The sequence below is a fragment of the Giraffa tippelskirchi genome, chromosome 10, assembly GCF_054371585.1.
Source record: "Giraffa tippelskirchi isolate mGirTip1 chromosome 10, T2T-mGirTip1v1.2.pri, whole genome shotgun sequence".
In the NCBI taxonomy this organism is placed as follows: Eukaryota; Metazoa; Chordata; class Mammalia; order Artiodactyla; family Giraffidae; genus Giraffa; species Giraffa tippelskirchi.
Window position 1 is genome coordinate 13,997,562 of NC_137284.1, and position 13,578 is coordinate 14,011,139.

The 13,578-nt window shown below is 51.2% G+C and overlaps 1 protein-coding gene across 3 annotated transcripts in view; it reads left to right on the top strand.

Annotated features, from left to right (window-relative positions):
- The window catches only part of NTM (neurotrimin), a 961,781-nt gene that overhangs the window by 294,787 nt on the left and 653,416 nt on the right, over positions 1-13,578 (top strand). The gene's annotated exons all lie outside the window — the stretch shown is intronic.

Here is a 13,578-nt window from a genome sequence, read left to right on the forward strand (position 1 = left end):
GCCCAGAAGGGAAGGGAGGAGAGGGAGGAGGCCTTCGCCCGGAACCAGAGCAGAGACTGAGTCAGTAATAAATGTGCTTTGCTGTGGCCACTACTCTCAAGAGTAAATAAGCTGGAATTAAAAACTATAAAAAAGTCCTCGGCAGCGTCCGGTAATAAACTTGTCCGTGACTTCATGGCTTAGAGGTTCCTGAGCTTCTAAGGATGTTTGCTCCCTCCTGCCCACGGAGGGGCTGGGGATCCTTTGCTGCAGACTGGGGAGTGTGAAGCCCAGAGGCTGGAAGGTTCCGAGCCTCCTTCCAGGTGGCACCATTGAAGCAGAGGCTGCAGACAGCCTTGTTTCTAAGGCTTGGTTGTTATCTGACTGGCGACTCTTGGTAATGAGAGAAGAAAAAACCAATTAATTGGGAATGAATTTTAATTGTCTCCGACTTCTCATTTGTAGGCTATTAAAACAAGTTGCTATTAAGCGATCACATTGGGTTGCATCATCCGAGAAGATGGATGCCCCCCCAAACGTCCCCTCTCCTCTTTCAGCCTCCCCTTTGGACAAAAACTGGGCTCTTGGGCTTTACGCAAAGTGAACCCATGGGGGAGGAAAATATAGAAAAAAAATCTTGCTGCCAAAATCCAATTTTTTTCTTTCTTTTTTCCACTAAAAAACAAATGCCTGCACTTGTCTGTGATTCTGTGGCTGTTCTCCTCTTGCACATTTTGGGAGGTGTAGGAGGGTTGTCGGGGAGGTAGGGCTTGCTTTGGGCAGCTTCTCTGTCAGCTCATCACTGGCTCCGTGGTCGTGGGGGTGTGAGAGGCTGTACAAGGTCTCCGGCATCAGCCTGTTTGGACAGAAGGAAGGGACCCAGCTTGGGAAAGGACTGCCAGGGCCACTGCCCCCTCTTCCTCCCCTCCACCCACCTCTTACTGCTCCAAAATGAGCTTTGATTTTTTTTTTAAGCTTTGTGTGTGCCTGTGTGCGTGCTAAGTTGCTTCAGTTGTGTCTGACGCTTTGCGACCTCATGAACTGGAATACTGGAGTGGGTAGCCATGCCTTTCTCCAGGGGATCTTCCCGACCCAGGGATTGAACCCGCATCTCTTAGTTTTCCTGCATTGGCAGGCGGGTTCTTTACCACTGGTGCTACCTGGGAAGTCTTTTTTGAAGTGTGATTGGCAGATAAAATTTATATCTATGGAAGGTGTACGGCCTGATGCCTTGACATATGAATACGTTGTGGAAGGATGCTTGCAATCAAACTAAGGCATCCATCACCTCACACAGTGACCATGTTGTGTGTGATGAGGACCCTTAGGATCTGCTCTTAGCAAATTCCAAGTGCAGGATAGGATACCATCAACTGCAGTCACCTTGCTGTACGCCAGGTCTCTGGAACTCACTCATCTTGATAACCAAAACTGCACTCTTTGGTCAGCATCTCCCCACAACCGCCTCCCCGTGATGTCCACTATTTTAGATTGTGCAGTATTTGTCTCTCTGCATCCGGATTATTTCACTTAGGATAGTATTCAAGGAAGAATTATTCACAGTAGCCAAGATGTGGAAACAAGCTAAATGTCCATGGGGGATTAATTGGTAAAGGAAACACGGCATATCCATACCCTGGAATATTACTCAGCCTTAAGGAAGAAGGAAATCCTGTTCTTGCTGGGAGCTGGGAGGCCTAGCAATGTGGGTACCTGAGCCACTACAGACGTTGCAGGTCACTAGATGTTTCTGAACCTGCCCGGGCAGTGCAAGGAGTGGAGATCGCAGCCCCTCCCCGAGGACCTGTGTAGATGTCATAGGTTAGATGTAGGTTGTGTAGGTGTCCAGCTAGATGCTAACCCTGAGGGCCCGGGGGTCCCCAAAGTGCTAGAACCCCAGCCCCTCCCCTTTCAGCTCTCCCTCATTGGTCCCCTTCCCATTCCTCTCTGACCTTTCTCTCTGCTCAGCTTTCTGGACGCCCATCACCTGTATCTCACCTTCCACGTCCCCCTGCTCTCTCCACACAAAAGGCCAGGGCCCCCATAGAAGGCGCTGCTGAAGGCTTTGCTGGGTAGGGCTTGGCTCCCTGCCTCTCCAGGTGAGCTCTGCCCTCAGCAGCTTTATGACTTTCAAGGTGGAGCTGTCTCTGCCCCCTTAGGCAGAGGCATAATCAGCCTGGAAGGCCAGTCCCACCCCCTCTGCTCCCAGGGGTCTTATCTGGCTTCTCTCCCCTCCGCAGCCCACCCTGCGGCTGCACAGTATTTATGGAGGGCCGGGCACCTGTCCCCTTCCATCTCCTTCCATCTAAATCACCTGCATGTTCAGGGGACTAATTCATGGCTCCTGCTGCACTCGGCTTGTCAGCTCTGGGCTTTGCAGAGGAGGCGGTGGAATCGCTCTGAACTCTGCAACTGGTGGTGCGGTGTGTGGGGCCCATGGGACCCTCACCAACCACACCCCCCCCACACACACAAGAGCCCACCCTGGACAGGGCATCTCTGCGACATGACAGGGCTGGCAAGCGTCTTGGCTTGTGAGACTGGCCAGGAGTCAGAGGTGTAAGAAGCTAAGGCTGGAGTAAATCTGGAAATCACCAGAGGGTGATGAAATGCTGCTAATCGACAGTAGCTGATCAAAACGACATCAGAAATGCAGACAGCCCAGTCCTGAATGAAGACAGGGAGGCTGGTTGAGGCAGTGTTATTTCTTAGTTTGGGAGCTGAGGCCCCTTTGAAGGTTGAGGTCCAGAGACTCTAGAATGTGGCACCTTTGATGGCAGAAGTTACTGAGCTCAGGCGTCATGCCCTTCTAACCCCAGTTCCCCATCTTTGTCCCCATAGCTCTAAGATGGCCTTAATGGGACAGCAGTGTTGGTGTTTATTTTTCTTGTCCACTAGATTCCCAGAACTTTTAGGAAATGGACATGATCCTCTTCAGGTTTTAGTTCCCTTGCTACCTGGTAGGAGCTCAGAAGAGGTTTATGAAATGGAAATACCCATGGACGCCCTCCGACCGCCTCTTCCCAGCCCTGAAAGTAAGGCTGTGTGACCAGATTTTCCCTCAGAACAGGGAGGATCACCACACGCTTGATTAAAATGCTACTGTTATTTGAAGCCTAAAAATAGATCTAGACAGATGAGAGATGGACAGGGTCAGAAACCCACTGGCGTTTCTGAGATGAATTGTGACGTGATGGACCAGAAGGTGACCCAGCGACCACTGTGCTGCTGGTGATCCAGGGCACACTCGTCCAGGGCGGGCTCAGGGGTCCTGAGTGAGCAGCGGGTGGGGCTTGGAGTGATCCACGGCATCCCTGGTGCCTCGGAGGACACGGAAGCTGGGGGCGGCCTGCCCCGAAAGGAGCGTGTGGCCTTTGGACCGCGTGCATCCCAGGTGTCAGCCAGGCTCCAGATCTGTGCTTTGTGAAAGCCGCAAGCCATCACCCCGTTGTGTGTGTGTGAAAGTGTGTGCTGCGTAAGTGTGTGTGTGTGTGAATATGCGTGTTCTTTCTTCCTGCCCCCTCACCATCCTGGTCAGCCAGCTCCGGACAAAGCCTCCATTTAAGTGCAGCACCAGATACCAACATAGAGCGTTCTGGGGGTGTCTGCCCACTGCTCCCCTTTTGGCCTCTGTCGGGACCTCCCCAGAAACACGCCTCCATCCCTCACCCAGAGCATCACCGCTCACCCCCGACTCCTTCCCAGGCACCACCACAGCCTTCACCTCTCTAGGCCTCACCCACGGGGGTGGAGAACAGAGGCCTCACGTCTGCAGGCTGCCTTTTAAAACAAAACACCTGAACAGGGAAATTACATCCCCACCCCACCCCCACCCCCAATTCGGTCTGTTGGTGTCAGACTCTGATGTGTTGAAAGGCAGCGCAGAGAGAGCGGGGGTGGGGAGAACAGCATCTCAGGGAGATAATTGACTTCAGAAAAGCCATGTCTGAGATGTAGGAAGAAAACAAGTGAAAATATGTTATTTTACAACCTTGATACTCCTGACCTCATTGAAAATAAATATACACATGCCGTATGGGCGATCAGGTAGGGAAGTCCCCAAGCATAGGGTACTGGCGCCCTCTTGTGGTCAAACTGAGTACTGCCACACCACATTCCACATTCTGTTTCCCATAGAAGCCCGTGTATTGCAGGAGTTGCTTGGGCCCTGCTTGAATTAGAGCCAGAAAGTGATCCTAATTGAAAAAATGAGCCGTTCCTAAAAGCCTCCCTTCTCCAGACAAGACATCTGGCCACTCCTGGGCTGGCTGGCATGCTCCCAGAGAAGAGGAAGCTATAGTAGGAATGTAAGCCCTTCCAGAGCTTGGTATGGTCTTTTGTGACTTAACAGCTCCATGTCCTTTGCGGGTCTGAGTTTCATCACCTGAAAAATGACAAACTGGAAATGGATGGTGCTTCTGGTCCCTCCCAGTGGGACAGCCCGTGACGCCTCAACAGTCCTTGAGAGAGGCGGAGGCCTCAGAGAGCTGGAGAATCACTGATCAGTCTGGGGGTGGTGGGACTCTTTGTATGGGGTTGCTTCATTGCATTAAGCTCATTCCCTGCTATTATGACAGGCTTTCTCTTTTGCTGATGAATCCGGTGTTAGCTCAGTGTAACAGAACCAGACCTATTGTTCCCCCTGCTGTAAGAACATCCCCATTGTGATTCCCAGGCTGACTTCCAGTCTGTGACTTGTGATGTTGCCTCTGAAAGTGGTGAGAGAGGGAACCTTCCCGGGGGCTGTGATCATCAGACACCTAAGCTCACTCCCTGCGCAGACCTGCACCCAAGAATGCTGGTGGGCGGATGGCACCCTGAGCTCTGAATTCAGGGCACGGTTGGCGGTATTTGCTCTTATGTTTTTTCCTTTCATCTGCATCTTAATACAGTTCACTCACTTACTGCATGAAAAAAAAGCACCCCACTATGGACTGTGTTTGAAAAGTTACCATTCTTTGCATTCCCTCTTTCTGTAGGAAGAATCTCTCTCTCTTATTTTTTTAGATTCAAGACTTAAAGTTTAACTAATCTTTTTTAAAAACTTTTTATTGCAAGATATTTGCTTTACAATATTGTGCTGGTTTCTGCCATACATCAACATGAATCAGCCACAGGTATACACGTCCCCTCCCTCTTGAACCTTCCTCCCATCTCCCACCCCATCCCACCCCTCTAGGTTTTTGCAAAGCACCCCCCGTGTGTCACAGAGCAAATTCCCACTGGCTATCTATTTCACATATTGTAATGTATGTGTTTCCAGGCTACCCTCTCAATTCATCCCACCCTCTCCTTCCCCTACTGTGTCCACAAGTCTGTTCTCTGCGTCTGCATCTCCGTTGCTGCCCTGCAAATAGGTTCATCTGTACCATCTTTAAAAAGTTTAGTCCTGTGAACTAAGCAAACGTCAACCCTCACCCACGACTCTCACCGTCTGGTTGCCAATGGGACCATCTCACATAGACTTCAGTTCTTGTATAAGATGAACAGTCGTTCATCTTTTCTGTTTAAGCCCTTGGGATGTTTCGGTTTGGCAAGACAGCACTTTTAGGAAGCTACACTGTTTCATTAAGTGTATTAAACAGCACATAAGCTCATCTGTTTGGCCACAGTTTGTCTACTGGTTGTCTTGGCTTTTTCCCAATATATCATGGGTTGTTTTCCCAACACATTTTAAAATTCCTATTACTGACTATGATGTGCTTTCGTTGATGTTATTATCATAATTAATTTGTTTCTTACATAGCTGAAAACGCAGAGTGGACCTTTGCCAAATTTGCATCATTTATAACGTTTCCGGAATGGTGGCCACATCCGTTAACAACTGGTACTTGCTGAGTGCCTACTAAGGGCCACATGAGTGCTAAGTCACTTCAGTTGTGTCTGACTCTTTGGGATCCTATGAACTATATAGCCTGCCAGGCTCCTCTGTCCAGGAGATTCTCCAGGCAAAATACTGGAGTGGGTTGCCATGCCCTTCTCCAGGGGACCTTCCCCACCCAGGGATTGAACCCATGTTTCTTACCTCTCCTGCATTGGCAGCTGGGTTCTTTATCACCAGCGCCACCTGGAAAGCCCACATAGCTTTGCATTTACTTTCTTCAATTTTTCATCACAGCCCTGGAAAGGAGATCATTTTATCTCAGTGTCACAGGTGAGGACACTGAGGCCCCAGGAGGTTGAGTGGCTTTCTCAGTTCTCACAGCTAAGGAATCCTGGAGGAGATAAAGCCCACACCCAGTTCTAGCCCCGAAGCCCAAGCATCGCTCATCACCCCCTCTACCCACAGTCCCACCTCTGCTGACATCCCCCTGGAGACTTGATTCAGGAGCAGGCCCGCCAGTCAGCAGATAGGCCATGGCTTCACATGGCCTCTCCTATGAAGGTGACTCAGAGTTTGAATGGAGTGTGTTTTCAGTCCCAGCACCCTCCCAGGAAAGGCCTTGCTCTGGGAGGGAAAAGCTCAGACCTTGACTTGGCTCCTGATGAGCCGGAATCTGGACCCAGACACGCAATCTGCGAGAGTTTTGATTGCTCTACTGTTTTAGTGATGGGGTGAGAACTCCAGCAGAGAAACTTGGTTCGTTGGTTTGACTCTTAGGCACTTACCGAGCTGGTTTGTATCACTCAGTCTGGGGACACTGACACGGCCAACGTCTGTAATAAGAGCCTTGGGCTCGAGCCCATTTCTATTCTGGGGAATTTGAGGTTTTGCTCTTTTTTTTTTTGGCATGCAGGGTTCTTTAGTTGCGACGCGCGGGCCTGCCTGCCCCATGGCCTGTGGGATCTTAGTTCCCTGACCTGGGATCAAACTGGCATCTCCTGTATTAGAAGCCCTGGACCAACAGAGAGGTCCCCAGAATTTGAGTTTTGACAGGAGACTCTGGGAAGGCTACGAGGTCCATGTTGGCCCTAAAACATGCAAAACTATGGAGAGGGACTGATAAAAAGGAGATGCTGAGAACACACTGCTGTTTTCAAATACTCTGGAATGAGCTGTTTTCTATATGAGCACGTCCAGTAGAACCAAGACCAATAGGCTCACGTGATGGGAACCATTAGCTCGATATAAAATAAACATAAAGGTCAGAGGTGCCCACAGAGGTGAAGGACTGCTTTGGAGTTCTTCCAGCACTGGGTGTGCATGGGTGTGAACACGCATTTACATACTCGTGCATGCATGGGAAAGGGCAAGAGGATCTGATCAAATGAGCTTCACGATTCTATGATTTAGAATTACAGAATTATCTCTATAACTAAGTTTGATGGGTCTTCAGGCAGCACACTGGTTATCAGAGACATATGTTTGCTCGAGATATCTGCCCATTGCACATTTTTTTTAGAGTTTCGAACCTTTACAAGAGTAACACGAACAGCATATGAGCATCTCTCACCCATATTGACTCTGCAGCTTCTTGGAACCACACGTTCTCTTATGTAATCACAAAGGAGTGATCAAGTTCAGGAAATTTACGTAGATATCGGCCGCGTCCACTGTCACCTCACACACAGTCTGTCTCACAGTCTCTTCTCTAACACAAGGTCCCCACCACTGACTGTCCACATGGCTGGACGCATCCTCACATCTCCTTAGCCTCCATCCATCCTGACACTGACGTTCTTGAAGACGACAGACGGACTGGTAGTACCTGGTGCTTTTCAAATGTAGCTCGGATGTCCAGCAGACAGCTCTGTATCTGGAGCATCACACCTGGTCAGGGTCAGCAGGACAGAGGGCTACCTGTGCACTGGTGGGCCGGGGCCCCAGCCATCCCGGCCGGCAGGGGAGGGACGGCCAAGGCGTGAATTCTGTGCTTATGCTCATCCCCCGCCTCCTGAGACCCTTGGCTTCCTCACCCTGCGGCAGTCATGAGAATTAAGTGGCATGTTGTAGGTAAAAGTGCTTAGTAAACTATAGCAAAGAGCTAGACCTGCGCAATACATTGTAATTTATTATTAATATACCAGCAAGGCAGCCTGAAGCCAGAATCAGAGGGGGAAATTGAAAAGTCTGTAAAATGCTAGGTTGAAAACAAGAGCGGGCTGACCGGGTGGGGCTGCTGGCCCTGTGGCTAGACCTAGCATCCCCAGCCTGTCCTGGGACCAGCGGTGCCTCTGCTCAGCTTGACCTTCTGAGGTTGGGGCACAAGAACTGGCCATGGGGACTGAGCCTTCACCAAGGGCCAAGCCCTTTGCGGAGGGAAGCCCCGATGTAACGGAGAGTGGGTCCGGCTGCTCACCGCTCAAAAGCCAGTAAGGGGCTGGGTTGGTGGAAAGGAAAGTTTGCTTTATTTTGGGTGCCGGCACCTGGGGCAGAGGGGGTGGACTCCTGTCCAAAGGCTGACTCCCCCTCACTGACAGTAGGCAAGAGCTTTTATAGATGGAGGGAGGGGGCTACTTGCAGAAACAGCAGTCAACTCTGACAGTCATCTTGAAATTGGTCATCAGCAGTCTGATCAGTGTCATCGTGATTGTTTTAGGTGCAGTTTATCTTCAGTTCTAGGATCAGTTTGTTTCCATTTCTTGAGGCCAGTTCTCAGAATTACAGCAGTTTCTGTCATGGCCACAGTCTAGTCATATGTGGTTCACTTCTCCACCTGGTGGGGTTTCAGTATCTAAGGACAGCTCACAGGATATGGCTCAGAATATTATCTATAGCCCTTGAGAAGGAACTAAAGGTCCTTGATTGTGCTTAATGACTAAGCTCTTATTATTTGATTTCCTTTGACTGTTTTCCTTTGTTTTTGAAAGTTCTCACTTCTCTGATTAAATTTTATTTTTTTGGCTCAAATCTTTCCACCGACAAAAGACAGGCTGACGACATGGGTGACAAGGTCCTGATCCATTTCACCGATGCTCATGAGAACTCAGAAAGGTCTTAGGATCCTTCTGTTAAAATGTAGAGGTGTCAGAGGTGACGTTATGCACTCACAGTCACACAATCATGAAGTGTCAGAGTCAGGAAGTGTATTTCCAACTCCTCCTGTGGCACATACGAGTACACACTCGTGTGTACGTGTGTGTGCATAGTGAGTGCATGCTCGGTCATGTCTGACCCCTTTGTGAACCACAGACTGTAGCCCACCGGGTTCCTCTGTCCATGGGATTTCCCAGGCAAGAATACTGGAGTGGGTTGTCATTTCCTCCTCCAGGGGATTGTCCCTACCCAGGGATCCAACCTGCGTCTCCTGTGTCTCCTGCATTGCAGGAGGATTTTTTACTGCCTGAACCATCAGGGAAGCTCATATGTGTGTATGTGCGTGTGTGTGTGTGTGTGTTTTCCCTCCGTGGACACTGCAGCTGGAGCTTTGAGGTCAATGACCTCAGTGGATAAGCTCATATCCCCCATCTCAGGTGACATCTCTTGGGGAGACCACTTCCAGGGCTGGAGGGCTGGAGGCAAACCTCCACACCAGGAACCCCCTCTTTCCGGCCTCAGCGTCTGCATCACGGCTGAGCCACCTCGCAGGCTACGAGGACCCGAGGACCGCCGTGCTGAATTCTGACTCCATTGGCAGGTTTCTGATCTCGAGTCCCTTGTCAGCTACTGAGAGATGGGTGCATGACTGCTGGCCGGCCATACGTCTGGGCAGCCTGTTTTCTCACCCAGAAACGGGGTGATGCCCATCTTAAGGGTTGTTGTGAGGACTGATCTAAGAGTCTGTCACCACAGAATCGCCGCTGCAGTTCAAGGCACTGTGAGCCCGCCTCCGGGGACACCCTGCAGGGCCCGAGGAGGACCGAGTCCCAGTCCCTCCTCTGTGTGCGCTTGTCTCCCTAACTCCACAGAGGCCGGGCGCTCAGGGAGTCGAGGTTGGTTGTGGTCCCTTCTCCCCATCTCAGCCCCCGTCTCGGCTCAGGGCGGTTTGAACACAGCTGCAGAGTCTAGCCGGACACCCTGTGCTCAGCCTCTCGGTGAGGGTGAGCGGGGCTGCTCCCTCTGGTGGCGGCTGGTGGCGCTGCAGGCCCTCAGCACCGCCCGGCGAGGAGGACCCGCCCCTCACTTCCTCTCCAGGCCCCGGCGCTGGGAACGGTCCTTCCTTCTCACGCCAGTCTCTGGTCCTCTGCTGAGTGTCTACGCGAGAAAGCTACCCAGTTCAGCTGGATCTGAAACTGGCTCCCTCCAGCATATCAGAAATGTTCCCTCTGGACTCTGCACTCACCTCCTCTCGGGGTTCTGCTCCCTCCTGGCGGCCCAGAGGGAGGTGGACCTGGCATCCCCACACTGTGCACGAGGGCGTGTCTGGGCTCATGGCTCCTGTGCATCTTACCTGCCAGCCAGGCCTGCCGTGTGCAGAGAACACGATTGAAAGGCATGTGAGCGTCAGAGACAGGACAGCACCTTCCCCCAACCCTCTCTCGTCCACACACACACACAGTGCACACACACAGACACCCACACAAGGGCACACAGACGGAGGACCCCTGGGTGTTGGGACAAGGAGTAGGCAGTTGCATCAACACCTCCATCACGCCCTCCCTCTCTCTGCACCTGGCACTGGCTCCACCCACTCTTCCAGGGTGGTCACGGAGGGTCACTCTGAGTAGGTGACTGGAGACGACAGAGATCACAGGACGATAGCCTGAGTCCACTCACCCCCTACAAACTGTGGGCAGCTTACAGGGTGCAGAGAGTGGGCAGGGAGTGGGCACAGCCTCCCCTCGGGGCTCAGTCCCTGCCAGTCTCCTGTCCTCTGGCGGGGGCATGGGCTTTCTTTACGCCGAGTGGTTGCTTAGCTTGGGGTTTGAAGCTGGACCTCTGGGCTCAGCCCAGGCTGGGGTCTGCGGCCTCCCTGCCTCCCACATCCCATCCCTCATCCCCCGGGGACCCTCTTTGTCCCAACATCCCACCTTCCTAGAGACTAGGGAGGTATCGGGAGGCAGCAGTTTGAATCCAGCCCAGGTGATGATCCGGGGGAGATCACATTCCTCTCGGGCATGGTGGCCCTGAAGAGGAGAGGAGGAGAGACAGAGGTGGGAAAAGGGGCAGGGCCTGGTGTGAGGAAACTCTAGAAGGAGCCTCAGAAGGTTGCCGAGCTGCCCCGAGGGAGGACCGCAAGCGAGCTGATGTCTGCGGGAACACCGGTGAGACTAGGGGTGTTGCTCAGGGGCAGAACGAGGACCCACCCAGGCAGGAAGCTCAGGCTAAGAGCAGCTTCCTAGAAATTACAAGGTAGGGGCTGGCTTTCCTTGGTACCTACATAAAGTGAAAGTCGCTCAGTCGTGTCCAACTCTTTGCAACCCCATGGACTCGTCCATGGAATTCTCCAGGCCAGAATATGAGAGTGGGTAGCCTTTCCCTTCTCCAGGGGATCTGCCCAACCCAGGGATCAAACCCAGGTCTCCCACATTGCAGGCGGATTCTTTACCAGTTGAACCACAAGAGAAGCCCAAGAACACTGGACTGGATAGCAATCTGCCTGCAATGCAGGAGACCCCGGTTCGATTCCTGGGTCAGGAAGATCCCCTGGAGAAGGGCACCTACATAGGCATCTCACTTAATTCCCACAGCATCTCTGTGTGGAAGGATTTAAGATGCCGGTGTTAGAGATGAGAAAGCAGAAGTCAGACAGCTGGGTAACCTGACGAGATCCCCCAGCTTGGGGAGGGGCTGGGACATTTCGACCAAACTAGGTCCTTCGTGCCCACTGTCCCCAGAAATTCATGCCAAGGCTGCAGGGGTCGGGGGGTGCGGCCAGCCTCTGGAGGAGACATGTGGGGCTGATGGGAGACTTGGGCTGGAAGGCCCAGGATCAGCCAGAATCTAACTCTGTGCTCTCGCCTTTAGTGATGTGCCTCTGGTCTCATCCTGGTTCCCGAGTCGCTCACTGAACCCCTAGCCATTCCTCTCAAACAGCAGACTCGCTCTCACCCAGGGCCTTGGTGCTTGCTGGTTGTCTGCTTACACCGCTGCCCCACGTGGGGCAGGTGGGCTGTCTCTCTTTCCTCCAGTCTCATCAGCGGTGCCTTATCACGCCGCCTCCCAGTCACACACCACCCTGTCTCCACGACTGTTTATCACTTCCCTTAGCTGTTTCTAGCACCTGGCATATTATGAATGGACTTGTTTATGTGTGTTAATTGGAGTATAGTTGATTTACAATAATGTGTTTGTTTCTGCTGTACAGCAGAGTGAATCAGTTATACATATACATAAAGAAAGAAGGAAAAGAAAGTGAAGTCACTCAATCATGTCCGATTCTTTGCAACCCCATGGACTGTAGCCGGCCAGGCTCCTCCATCCATGGGATTTTCCAGGCAAGGATACTGGAGTGGGTTGCCATTTCCTCCTCCAGGGGATCTTCCTGACCCAGGGATTGAACCTGGGTCTCCCGCACTGCAGGTAGACTCTTTACTGTCTGAGCCACCAAGGAAGCCCTGAGTTCACATAGGTTTAACCAAATATCTTGGTGTGCATATACGTACACCCAGTCCTTTCCAGATTCTTTTCCCATGTAGGCCATTACAGAGTATTAAGTAGAGTTCCCTGTGCTATATAGTAGGTTCTTATTACCTATTTATTTTATATATAGTAGTGTGTATTTGTCAAACATAGTCTTCCAATTTCCAATTTATCCCTCGCCCCTTACTACCTTGGTAACCATAGTTTGTTTTCTACATTTGTGATTCTATTTCTGTTTTTGTAAATAAGTTCATTTGTATCTTTTTTAAGATTTCACATAGAAGGGATATCATATGATAGTTCTCTTTCTTTGTCTGACTAACTTCATTCAGTATGACAACTTCTAGGTCCATCCATGTTGCTGCAAATGCATGAATCCATTCTTTTTTCTGGGTGAGTAATATTCCATTGTATACAGGTACCATATCATCTTTATCCATTCCTCCATCGATGGACACTTGGTTGCGTTCATGTCTTGGCTATTGTACCTAGTGCTGCCATGATTGCTGGGGTACACTTGTCTTTTAAAGTTATGGTTTTCTCTGGATCTCTGCCCAGGAATAGGACTGTAGGATTATATACTAGTTTTATTTTTAGTTTGTTACGGAACCTCCATACTGTTCTCCACAGTGGCTGCACCAATTTACATCCCACCGTCAGTGCACCAGAGAGTTCCCTTTTCTCCATACCCTCTTCCTTTTAATCTGTGTAGTGTCAGTCTCTCTACTAGAATTAAGGTTCCAAATGCTCAGAGGCGCTTCCCTGTCTCCATCCACAGTGTCTAGAACATTGGCACAAAAAGGCACTTACGAAACAAATTTGGGGAATCGAGTCACAGGGGACTTCTCCGACTCTGAGACGAACTTAAGCTGCCTGAGCAGTGCTACACTCTACACTGAATGTTTACAAAGTCTAGACTCGGCCCCGCCCCCAGGATTTATCTTCATAAAGGTGGGGGGATGAAGCACAGGTAAGGTGTTAAGTAACCAGGGGCCCATAAGAGCCCCCAGTGGGGAGGAGCCACAGGGCCACACAGGGGCCTGGGAGGGGCTGTGAGCAGGTCAGCTCTGGGCCCCTGGCTTATCTTCCCATCAGGGATTATGTGGCTCAGAGACAGCTCTCTGGGCCTCTAAAGGCTGGGCCCCACCCAGACGCCAGTGTGAGGCTGGCCCAGAGACATTGATGTCTAAGTCTAA